The following is a 13,176-nucleotide window of genomic DNA, read 5'->3' as shown; positions in this document are numbered from 1 at the left end:
GTTGTGAAATTTGACTTTGTATTCTACTGGTTGAGCTGGAATTGTGTATTAGCTTATACCTGAGCTCGACCATAGATTGATATCTTGGCTTGACACAACGGGTTCTTGGTTTTATAAACTGTTACAGGGAATTTTTTTTGTATTGTATTTTTTGATGAGAATACATGAAACTTGGCCAAGAATGTCAGTGTCTTTGGTTCCCTGATGCAATTTATTTCAGCCTTTCCTTTGTCTTGACCATAAATCAAGATCTTTGTCCTGCACCTTAATCCATGTGACCCCCACGCCACCGATGGATTGGTCATACGATCGGAGAGATTACCCCAGCTCTGCCCTGCCCCGCTAGGTTGGCATTAGCGTCTATCAACGAGCCGCAATTGGCCGACCATCTATTACCGAAGAAAACTGTCTATCTTGTGCTGTTCAAATAGCTCAAACCCTCTGGATCGGTTTCACGGGCCCCCTGTAAGTTATCGTGTGATTGATATGATGGGATTTGTCATTATTGTGGTTACCAGTGAAGACAGGCCGTACTCAGTTTCACCACCAACCTCTTTCAGTTTCCTTGAACTATGAGTTTCATCAAAACCTGCAATTATGAAATGCCATTTGCGACCCTGTACTTTCACCCTTGAAAATGAAAACCGCCCATTTCCAATGTCGAAAACTTGGCTAATCCAATTCTTCCTTCCAGCTATTATTTTTTTTTTTCGGGAGGAAATTTCCATGAAACTAATTTTCATTCATATTTAATTACAAAAATTGTGTCAAAATATGAAGATTGGGATCAGCTGGTTGTGTTGGACCATATGCTTATGACAACCATATGTTGTGATGCATGGTTCTCTAGACATGGTGGAGCCAATTTCACATCCTAAAATTTAATGATAGCTACTGTACTACATCTGGCCATGGCCTCCAACTAGAACTGGTACACGTACTTTTGCATACTATTTTAGTACGTGTACTAAGGCTGTACTCATCACATATTGTAAGTTTTTTTAATGATTGGACATTTTTTGAGGGGTTTTTGTTTGTTTGTTTGTTTGTTTGTTTGTTTCAAGATTTGTTTATGGTTGGGGGCTTTTTTCCTGACTTTTTAATTCAACCTTTTAGGATCCTCACAACAAGTGTGTCTTGTTCTCTGCAAATTGTCAAATGGATACCTAGGTTGGGTTTTTGTTTTGCATTTGACAAACAGTACATGTAGGTTTACATTTGACACGTCAACCATTTGATCTTTCCTGGTAACCCCCCCGGGCAGCAGTTAAATAGATAACTAGTTCATATGCCCTCGTTTCTACATGGACAGAAACCAAGGAAGGAAGGAAATGGTTTTCCAAAATAAGTACGATCAACCATCGGGAAAAGTCATCTGTGTGCGGCAGCCACACTTTCACCAATACAGGATTAACAGGATTTCATGAGTTTTCTTAACCTAGTTTCACTACGCGGTCCAAAGCAGTGTTTCTTGTTACATCTGATGATTTTTTTCGTCTATCTGGGCCTATTTTTATCCCTCTCATTATAATTCCATAAAGTGGCGCCCGGTGTATTAAGTACCTTACGTTAACGTTCTCCCCCTCCGCCAATTAGAGGCCTAATATACATTCACGCCTTGGGGCGGACATGACGGTTTCCATGTTACATGCATTAGTCTAGATTTGTCAGACGTTGTCTTGATTGAGCTCAGCAATTGAGGATTAATGAATGGACGATTTCGGTCTGGTCTTAATGGCCAAGAATGGGACAAACGAGTTTAGTGATTTATCACCGCCCGAAAAAATATCAGGGTTAAATTTGTCATACAATTTTCCAGTCTGTTTCCTGTCAATGGGAAAGAAGGACTTGGTGTTAAAAAGTTCAGAGGGAGCGACTTTTTCTTTGCTCAATCACCAGAAGCGGCAAGTTTTCTTTTGGACTAATTAGGATTGCTCACTCTTGTGTAACCATGTCAGTTTCACTATCCACAGCCATTCAACATTTGTGATTACTGTCTGCTTCGTAAAGGAATAGTACAACGTCGTTATCGTACGCCACATGTCACCTCAATCATCCACGCTGGCGTCATATTCGATTGTCGTTAGAATCTGTAAGAGACTACTTATTTACTCATCAATAATTAAATCCCTGATCCAGTTCTTGTCTACAATCAGTCAATGAGCTGTGCCCCCCTGTATTGTTTTAATTTTTTTCCCGCTTGAAAAAGTTTCTTTGAAGACGGTTGCTCCGAAGCAAACAATCGCTTAGAGATGATGGTAGAATTGAAAGGTTGAGAAGTAAAAGTGAAGGTCAAAGTGTTTCAGGTTTTTTTTCCTTCTCGAATGTCATTTCCTGGAGGCCCGGGTGAGTTGTGGGGGCTGGGGGGAAGGAAGCCAAAGTCTGTAGTCGCAAAACAACTCATTTTTAGGGGACTATTTCAGGTACATTCTGTAGCACGATCACAGTGAGACACGTTCCTTTATAACTCATGACCTTTGGCTGCTGTCTTTTGTTTATGTAACACCGCTCTGCCGGATCAAGGAAAAGATGTACCAAATTACTATTGGAAACGTTTTCTGCGAACCCCTGTGTGATTTAAATTATTGTATGGTAAACTTCAGTAATTATACTTAGTGTTAGACACCAGATTTCATTCCTGTTTCTGGTAATATACCCTGTTCTTTTTCTTAACTGAGGGAGACATGCACAGATAATTTTAGAAGAAATTTGTTCATGTTTGTAAATGGCATGTAAATGTTCCTTGCGAAGCAATTGAGATCAATTTAACATCAAGATAAGTGCGAAATTTCAAGAATTCCTTTCGCCTGCCTTGCAGTTTCAAACATTTGTCTGTTGTGTTTGAATGTTTTGTGATGTTTGTTTCAATTCAATCTTGGCAGACTCAACACTGGACTACATTCACTTTGTTTAAAACTGTTGCGAGTTTTGGGCGTTTTTTTTTTTTTCTTTCTTCGTCTTCTGATCGCGTAATAATTGGAAGACTTTTTGTTTTACATTGTCTGTCTCACCGGAAGATCTGTGGGGTATACGTTTGACATGAAATATGTGACTCGTGGTAAAAATGCATTAGGGACACATCACATGGCAGCGTCGTTAAATGAGAGTCGTGAATGGCCGCTACGTGATTTCCCTCCATCTAGAGCCAGGCCTCGTTGTTAACGATCAACATCATTATCATCAGACAAAACAAGCTGCAAGGTGTTACTCATCGCTCGTATGAAGCCCACCTTCTTATCCATTTTGTCTTGATGAACTCCCCCTCCCCCAAGACCTCCGTTATTTTCTTACCCGAAACCTGAAAATAGAACAAGCCATGTAAATAAATAGTGTGCATTTTCAAAGAAGGGCTATTGTATTCAGCTCCGAGGGGGGTGGTGGTTGGAGAGAGAGAGAGAGAGAGAGAGAAAGCTCTCCCCCTCACATTAATGTTTTATGTGTCCCAATATTCTCATTCACATAGCGTCCTCCTCGCCAGCCGAGCACGTTGCTTCCTGCCCCAATAATTTTAATGCCGCAGTGGAAACGGGGGAAGTTACGGCCGCTCATAAATCATATTGCCTCTATATTGCATTAGTATCTCCCTCATTTGGCCTTAATAGCATTCTCACATAGTGATCGTATTAGCTGCACTTTGATTTGGTCACGGCCGATGCAGAGATTTTCTTTTAATCGCTACAAAGGCTGCACACATATGGAGGGGGCTTTTGTTGTGACCTACATTTGCTTTGCAGCGCCAGCGACTGTCAAAGTCACCGTTGTAATGAAATCTTTTCTCAAAGTAAATTCGTGTTGGATTTTATTTTCCTCTTCTTTTTTGCAACATAGAAAGTACACTTAGTTTATAATTTCAGGCGGATAGGGAACTGGTCTTTTGACAGCACGCTTTTTGTTAAGAAATAAATTCTGTTGCAGTAAATATCGAACCCTCAAACTCCAGTGCATAATGCTGCATTAGGAAATATTACTTTACCAAGATCAGTATTTTGGCTAAAAACAAGTCCTCCCTCCCCCCCCCCCCCCCCCACTTTTTTGTTGTTGCCGGATCACTTAGCGTCAGAAATAGAGCTAATGCCTTGGTGAACTCGTGTTACTTGACGACATCACCCACACCCCGCAGACCTAGACAGAGCCAACGTCAGCCTCTCTCCCTCGCTTCTATTTTTTCACTTTTGCCTCTCGAGTAATACAGTATCACAGCCGAGATAGTGTGTCATTCTCTTGTGTATACGCCATCGCCGAGAATGTAGGTATCGGACGGACATTCACCCCGCAATTGGAACGGGCAGGCTGATGCCGAGCGTGGAGAGGTGTGAATTGTGAAATGGAGGCTTTTACCACCTCATACTGTCAATCAAGTCCAACAGCCCCAGGTTGGGCCACAAGCCCCTCATCCCCAGCTCACTGGACACCACCATAGCTTGAGTAAGAGTTGTTGCTGGCCAACTATCGGATTTAAGAACGTCCCAGACAATAAGACAGTCACTGCCAGTGATATCGATACACAGAATGGATCGCATATTCACAAACAATTGTCTTGAAGGTTTAGGTCTGACTAATAATTGGCTGAGTGGGGAGTGGATCGAATGCGGGCAAATTGTAAGGGTATCCAGAATTTGGCCCGAGTTGGGTATTTCTATAACAATGCAGTATGTGGAGCCATCAGAGTAATAGTGCTTGTCTTACACTGCACTGAACCCCGTTGATCTGGTGACTTCATTACAGGATAGCATTCTTGTTGGCTTCCCTCGTTTGTCTTCTTGATTTTCCATGAATTTTTTTCTCTTTTTTTTGGTGGAGTGCTGATTAAAGAGATGAAATGTATCAAGGTTGATGTCTTGGTGTGGTGTCAGGAAATGTCATCTTATCCTTCCCTCAGTCCAAACTTCCGAGAACTTTAAGGAGTAATAAATGTCAATTGGGCTATTGATGTGCGACTTGAAACTTAAAGAAGATCAAAATGATCAAGTTTGATGAACAAAGCATCAAAATAGGTACTGATAAAGATAGTCAACTGATCAACTGAGAAAAAAACTTCTGTCCGTGATTTGAAAATTTATAGAATATGTAGTCTTCTACTTTCAATATTTTGTATCAAAGAATGTTGCTGACAAGTAACTGCATTTTGGCCTTCATGTTGCGAAGCTAGAATAGTTTGATAATATTTTTGATATATTATTTTGAGAAGAATTGCACCATACAGATCTGTAATTTGTGCAGCAAGAGTGTTTTTTCTTTTATTAATCTCTTGCAACTTTAAAGACCAATTGAGTCAAAATTTCACAGATTTGTTTTTGTACATGCATACGGACATCAAGTGAGAATACTGGTCTTTGTTGTCAAGTGGGATCTGTGTTTCAAAAAAATGTAAAAAGCACAGGTACCCAGGCTTGGCGCCAGCATCATTAACTCCTAGTGCTTCATCTGTAATGAATTTTATGTACTTTCACTGCCCTTGAATGTTTATCCAGTTAAATTAGTCCTAGGAAAGTTAATTACTAATTTACTGGTACAGATGCAATAAAAAAGATTGTTAACCGAAGAGATAGAACTTAAGAATATATGCAGGTTGTTTGAGGGCGTGAGGCGGCTGGGTGTTTTTTGGTCTTTTGTCCTAACCTATTACAGACACTGGACACTATTGGTAATTTTCAAAGACCAGTCTTCTCACTTGGTGTATCTCAACATATGCATAAAATAACAACCATGTGAAAATTTGAGCTCAATCGGGAGTCGGAAGTTGCGAAATAATAGTGAAAGAAAAAACACCCTTGTCACACGAAGTTGTGTGCTTTCAGATCATTGTTCGACCTCAAAATCTAATTTTGAGGTCTCAAAATCGAATTCGTTGAAAATAACTTGTTTCTCAAAAACTACGTTACTTCGGAGTCGCTTCTCACAATGTTTTATACTATTAACAGCTCCCCATTACTCAATACCAAGTAAGGTTTTTTGCTGAAAATTATTTTGAATAAATTCCAGTAGTGTACACACTGCCTTTAACTCGAATAAAATGAAGACGTGAGGTGGCTATTTTTCTTTGGTCTTTTGTCCTATCCTATTAAACACTGGCCCAATTTCATAGAGCCGCATCTGCTTAGCAAAATTAGCAGGATACCAGTCATAGATTGTAGATGTGGGAGGGTAGTTTGGCTGGTATTATGGAGAGCATAATTTTGTGCTAACACACATCGGTGTATGGGTAAAAACCAAAATTAATATTCTTTATCCCCGATGCAAATTTAACATCTATTATAATTTTGTTGTGCTTTAAATAGCTACTTTTGTGTTAAGCTACAGTTAGATTTGAATAATGTCTGGTACAACGACTCGTTTTTGGCCATGTCAAATAGTTCGGGGCAAGCTAGCCTTTGCAACCTCAAGTTGAGCAAACCCTGGTACCAATTCGATTCAGAATTGTGTATCGAGGTCTTTGTCTCTTAACGCAAAAGTCTGCCCCTAATCATGTGACATTGCAACTCTAGGGTGCCAATTTCCCCCTCGAGTGTACTAAACGCCATGGAACCCCATCACGGCGTGCAACAATTGTGAAGTGTTAACTTTTGATCAAGCACGTCATTGTACCAGACAATATTAAAAATCTACCACGCAAATAGCTTGTTGTCCCCCTATCAAAGCCTTTCCAATATCCCTGGTACATACATCTGTTAAATTCATTACGTGACCTATGTCATTCGCAAGTTAATGTTGGCCTCCTTTCCTGGTAGCATGGTAATTTTATATACCTTGAAATAGTTGCAGCATCCTGCGATGACCAATTAGAAGGCAGACCTCTTTGACCTGGTACCCTCATTAATTGTGCTGGTAGAGATCTGGTTGCTACAGGGTCATGGGTGACCTGGTTTTAGTTGTTGTCACTTAGGCTGCCTAAGCAGGAAATAAGTCTTTTAATAAAATATAAAACTGTCAGTTTTTTTTAGTTTAGTTTTCATGTTGAATTATGTGGTTCTTTCATGCTTGGATTGGCCGACACATTGGAGTTTAACAACTTTGTGGTAATAAATTTTCTTTGGATTTTTATTAGTTTGTAATGGATTTGCAGGATGGTTTGAAGTTGAAGTCTTAGAAAAACGAAAAAGAATGAACCATGAAATGTCTTAACATGAATGTATGGTTAATTTGGAAGTTTTGGTTACAGACCCCAGCCTTCTTGGATATCCAAATGCTAACCGTCAGGATTGCCCAAAGATGAAACCAACCACTTAAATTACATATTAATTTTGGTTTTTTACCCATACACCGATGTGTGTTAGCACTGCATACTCAGTACTCTCCCGAGTCCTGTGAAAAAATATCACATGCATCCCACCCGAGTAAGGCCGAGTAGGGGCTTTTTATTTTTTATTTTTTATTTCAAGATGGCCGCCATTCTTTGTTAAAATGTCAAATATCCATTGTTTTTTTCTACTGCTGAAATACACAAAACATAAATGAAACAATTTAGTCGAGGCATTCAGACAAGACATTCAGATTGTTTTTGCTGAGATCATTTAAAATAACCCTATTTAAAAAGAAAAAGAAAAAAAAGAAAAAAAAATGTGCATAAAAAAATAAAATAAACAATAAAATAAAAAAGGAGGCGGCCTGTAAAAAGGAAGCAGGCGGGGACGCGAAACATGTTTTATTTTTTACTTGGCCTAACATGCATGTGATATTTTTTCACAGGACTCGGGGTGGGGGGGGGGGGAAGTACTGAGTATACAGTGCTACACACATCAGTGTATGGGTAAAAAAATAAATTAGTATTCTTTATCCCCGATGCAAAATTAACATCTACATGTATTACACTTTAATTACCATGCGCAGTTCAAACATCACAAAGAGCATCCCCCAACTGCATTACTATAGCCTACCCGCATCCCAGCCCGCCCACTTCCCAATCCCACTCCCCAACCCTGAACCCATACCAATCTCACACCCTATATCCCTACCCCACAAGCCAACCTTCGTCCCTAACCCCCAACCCCACACCCCAACCTACACCCTACTTACCTAACCCTAAAGCCCATCCCACCCACCAACACCCTGACCCTACACCCAACCCACAACTCCTTTAGAATAACATGTCATCCATTGAAAACTGCCAACAGCGCCCCCACCCCCTCCCATCCCGCACACCTCAACCCTGGAGGAGATCGTCCAGTTCAGTTACAAGTGAGCCCGGTCCCCTCCTTCAACAACCACTGAATGAAGTAGGTCAGTTCCTGCTGGTCATTCGTCTGCTCTATATATCAGTCAGTCCGCAGATAGAAGTGCTGGTCTTTTGATGTCACGCACCATTAGTTGTTGAATGAAGTAGTCACTCACCTCACTGGTTTGACCCCATCCATTCAGAAATTGACAACACACAAGAGGGTCGGAATGAAAGAAACAAACAAGTCTTTCTTTTAATGATGCTTGTGTTTTATATCCAATTTGTTGTTCTTTTGATGTTGTTGCAAGTTCACTGACCCGTTCATAAGATTCTATTCATGAGGTTAAGGTGACACATCTGCGAAAAATTTCCATCTTTTCCAAGAAATTTTGAGGATGAGACATCAACAAAAGTTATGATCTTTTCTAAGAAATTATTTCGAAGATAGGTCAGTGCTTGAGGGGAAGCGTTGCAATGCAAAACACTCAGTTGAGATGTCTATATTTATTCTGAAGAAAATCAAGATTAAACAGATATTTTGTTTTGCATTTATCTGGCTGATTTTCTTTTTCACAGACTTTCTTTTTCACAGAATTTCACTTGACTTGAGTCAGGTTTATCCTGCTCTCTTTCCTTGAAAAACACAAAACTTTCAGTTTAATTATCTGGAAAAGGGGGTTTGGATTCTCAATATCAAAGCCAAGAAAATAAAGACTCGTTATTTTTGGGAGTGTTTCTTTGTTATTTTGTACATTGTGTGTAATTGTAGTGACACAAACTGAGAACTTAGAGCAAAAGAGACAATGGGTCCACAAAAGGAAGTCAATAGTATCCACGTTTGTCCTTGTCACATGTGTATCGTGTTCTATTTTTATCTGAATTATTGTCTTTTTGAATTAATAATGTATGCTTGGCTGAGGGGACGGCAGAGTAATTTAATATTACTTTTTTTTCCTCCTCTTTTTTTTTTCATTGTCAAATATCCTTAGGGGTACAACAACAAAATCATTTAGTCTGAAATATATGGGTCATGACTTCCATACATGGAGGTTGGTCTGTCGCTTCATTTACGATTGCCACGGACTACTCAGAGCAATATTAAAAGTGTTGTCAATTTGAGATTTGAATTTATTTACAACTGTTTTGGTAAGCAATCATATATATTCACATTTTGTGTATGAATTGAAATCAAGGTTTTTTGCTTTTCATTCGTTTAGGAGTTATTCAGAATATCTTTTCATGCTTACTTTTTACAAAAAATCACAAATCAATTGAAAAGAGTTCCTTTTCGGTAGGATTATCCCCCCCCCCCTCCCACCCATGTTAAAATATGTGGGCCATTTGTCACAATCACCCTTGACATTTCTGAGTAAGGAGGATGTGTGGCCAATTTAGACGTCTCCTTTATGATGTCACTTCGGATGTTTATGCAGGTTTGCAGTGCAAGTACATGCAGCTCGGGTGTAAATCACTTACTTATCACAGGCGCAGTTTTGAAAAGTACCTTGACCCCTATATACCGATCCCCTAAGGCATCATTTCATTCAGTCTAAACTTAGTTTGTGCACACTTTTGATTCACATTAACAGTCCAGACATTCTCTGGCTATAATACAGAGTGTGGTTGCGCAACAAATGTCTGCATGGTTAGCATTTCTTGCTGTTTACAGCTGATGGGTTCTTTGCACATAGGAGGAGTCTGGCTACGACACCCACCAACATGCCCTTTCTCCCGAATATGTGTTTCCTCTGGCCATGCAACCAGTCGTCGGAAAAACAGACGCTCTACCCGTAGGAAATTGGACCTTGCATGTACTTTGTCCAGAGTGAACTCTTGCACGACAGTACACACGGGGCAGCGTTTATCGTTATTCTTCCCCCTGACTTGACTGGGAGCAGAATGCTTAAGTGCCCGTGGCGCATTCAGGAATAAACTTTGGTAAATCATGAATTTGAGTCGGAGGGTGGCCGGGATTCTCACAGAAGCTGACTTGGGCAACTTGCCATGTTTGCCAAACGACATTTTCACTCTCAAAAGAATTGAAGGCAGTGGGGGAGATCATTCCTGAATGCGCCTCGCAATCTGGCAACTGGAAAATGGGTCAATCCTTCCATATCAAATTCCCTTGCAAAGAGTAAAGGGATTCTAAAAAGTTCTTTGCCAGCGGGTCGTCCGCCCTGGTTCTGAATTTCAAATTCTCTTGGGGTGAACAAAGAGTGTATTGTACACATGCTGTACGTAGCAAATTTGTTTGTAATTGACAGATAATTTCTTTAAAACTGTTATTGTGTATTGATCATCCTTTGAGCCTAGCACTTCCAGTACGTTCCAATTATCATAAAGAAAGGGGATAGTTATTTAAACTATAAATATTCACTTCACAGTTTTTGTATTTTTGATGAAACACAAGTGTCTGCTTTTTCTTTCAGAGGATTTTTTTTATTATTAAGTTGGATAGGCCTACATTTGTTTCAAATAGGCCTAACCCTTTTAAAAACGAGTTTAACAACTTTAGACTGTAGTCACCTCATCAGTGCCCAATTTCATAGCAATGCTTAAAGGCAGTGGACACTATTGGTATATACTCAAAATAATTATCAGCATAAAACCTTACTTGGTGACGAGAAATGGGGAGAGGTTGATGGTATAAAACATAGTGAGAAACGGCTCCCTCTGAAGTGCCATAGTTTTTGAGAAAGAAGTAATTTTCCACGAATTTGATTTTGAGACCTCAGATTAAGAACTTGAGGTCTCGAAATCAACCATCTAAACGCACACAACTTTGTGTGACAAGGGCGTTTTCTTCTTTCATTGTTATCTCGCAACTTTGATGACCGATTGAGCTCAAATTTTCGTAGGTTAGTTATTTTATACATTATGTTGAGATGCACCAACTGTGAAGACTACTGGTCTTTGACAATTACCAATAGTGTCCACTGTCTTTAATGGTTGTTATCAGCACTATGAAATAAAATTTGTACAGCAAGAACAAATCAGCTGTTAAGCAGCTCTATGAAATTGGGCACAGGTTTTTGAAGCACTTTTGTATACGACATTCACTATGAGGTTCAACTCTTAAGAGAAGTTAAAGAAAGTTTATTTGAATGTTTCGAAAACAGGTGCTTCAATTGTGAACTTGTTGTAAAACAGTCACTTGTGGCTATGACAACTCAGTCATCATTGACACCGTTGCCCCCCACCCTCCCCCTTCCTGTCATCACTAGATTATAACAACCCTAGTTTACCCTCCTGGTCTCCTCCCCCCCGCCCCCCCCCCCCCCCCCCTCTAGTCTCACCTCCAGGCACCAGATAACATTCTATGTCACCGGTGGGCCCCACTTTAAACTTTTTGTGTGTCACATCCCTTGGCGATTATGTGTTAACAACAACAGTAAGAGTTGCAGAATCTGTAACATGTAGACACACCCACTGAGATGATGCCCGACTTCTTGTCCCCTTTTTCTTGTTTCTTCTTAGTTTCCGTCTTTTTATGAGAAGTGCGAGGTCGTTGACTTTGTCCCCTATGCCCCAGTGTGATCTTATTTGAACATTTAGCAGTGGAACCTGTTTGGTTTAGTCAGTGTACTCCCTCCCCTTTAGTCGTACAAGCAGTCATCAGACGGGATGCTAGACTCCCAGCTTGACATGATAGAAAAACGTGCCCCCGGGGGTACATTACGCATAGGAAACCAGACTGAGCAACATTGAGAGGAATATTTAATCCAGGTATATTTAATATTGGGTGTTTTCCGAGCGATGTGACAATAGGGGTCGGCAATGCCCTGTTGTCGATAATGTCAGACTCGTGCCTCTTCAATGTGGCTGGCATGTCTCGCTGCCAGAACTTTGCCGTCGGCAAGACTGACTTATTTGGCGTGGCCTAGTTTCTATGCCTAGGTAGGCCACACATTCAGCCGCAACATAAGACACGGAGCAACAGAGAGAAATCTCGTGCTCGGGGACCAGTGAGCAGACTACCGCCTGTGCGGCTCTAATGTTTGGGCTTCCAATTATGCCTCGGTAGTCTTTTTTTCCCCTCTTTCTCCCCTTCGTTTTTTTATTCATCTGATTAAAGCTAGCCGGAGGGGCTTTTAAGATAAACTGTCATTTCATTCAGCTACTATTGAAATAACACCTTTTTATTCGTTCAACAGTTTTATTCTGTTCTGTTATTGATTGTCCTCAAATTTAGCTACTGTATTCTGGTTGTGATTTCCCCTCTTTAAAGGGAAGGTACACGTTTGGTAATTACTCAAAACAAATATTAACTTAAAAACTAACTTGGTAACGAGCATTGGAGAGCTATTGATAGTATAAAACATTGTGGGTAACGACTCCCACTGAAGTAACATTGTTTTTGAGAAAGAGGTAATTTCTCACTAAAATGATAAAAGACTTCTAGCTAGAAGTCTTTTATTCTTATCTGAAAGCACACAAATTCATCCAACAAGGGTGTTTTTTCTTTCATTATTTTCTTGCAACTTTGATGACCAATTGAGCCAAATTTTCACAGGCTTGTTATTTGATGCTTATCATGGGAGAACACTGGTCTTTGACAATTACCAAACGTGTACAGTGGCTTTAAAACAATTCCTGTTGTTATTTTTTTAGAGAATCATATTTTCTCCAAGTCCTGTTTAAAACATTACCTTCTTTTTAATCTCTCTGTGATAAATGAGATGTAAAAATAGATCAGTTATTTCTCTGGTCGTGACCTCAATTATGATCACTACAATTTCATCATCCTGTTTCATCATCCTGTTTCTTCTCGTCTTTCCCCAAGGATTTTTTTCTCCTTCTTCTTCATAGACGGAGTGAATGTCAGTCATTCTGTCGAGTAGTTCTTGGGTTGATAATTATGAGGAGGAAAAAACCACTTCCTTGAGGAATTTCATAGCTAAGGGAAATCTAACTGATTGTTTGGATGCAATGCAGAAAAGAAGAACTTTAACAAGTGGATTTTTAGATTGGTTTTGAAGCTTTAAATAAAATTTAGAAGAGATTTCAAATAAACAAAAATT

Source organism: Asterias rubens, chromosome 3, assembly GCF_902459465.1.
Source record: "Asterias rubens chromosome 3, eAstRub1.3, whole genome shotgun sequence".
NCBI lineage: Eukaryota > Metazoa > Echinodermata > Asteroidea > Forcipulatida > Asteriidae > Asterias > Asterias rubens.
Note: the sequence above shows the minus strand (reverse complement) of the source record.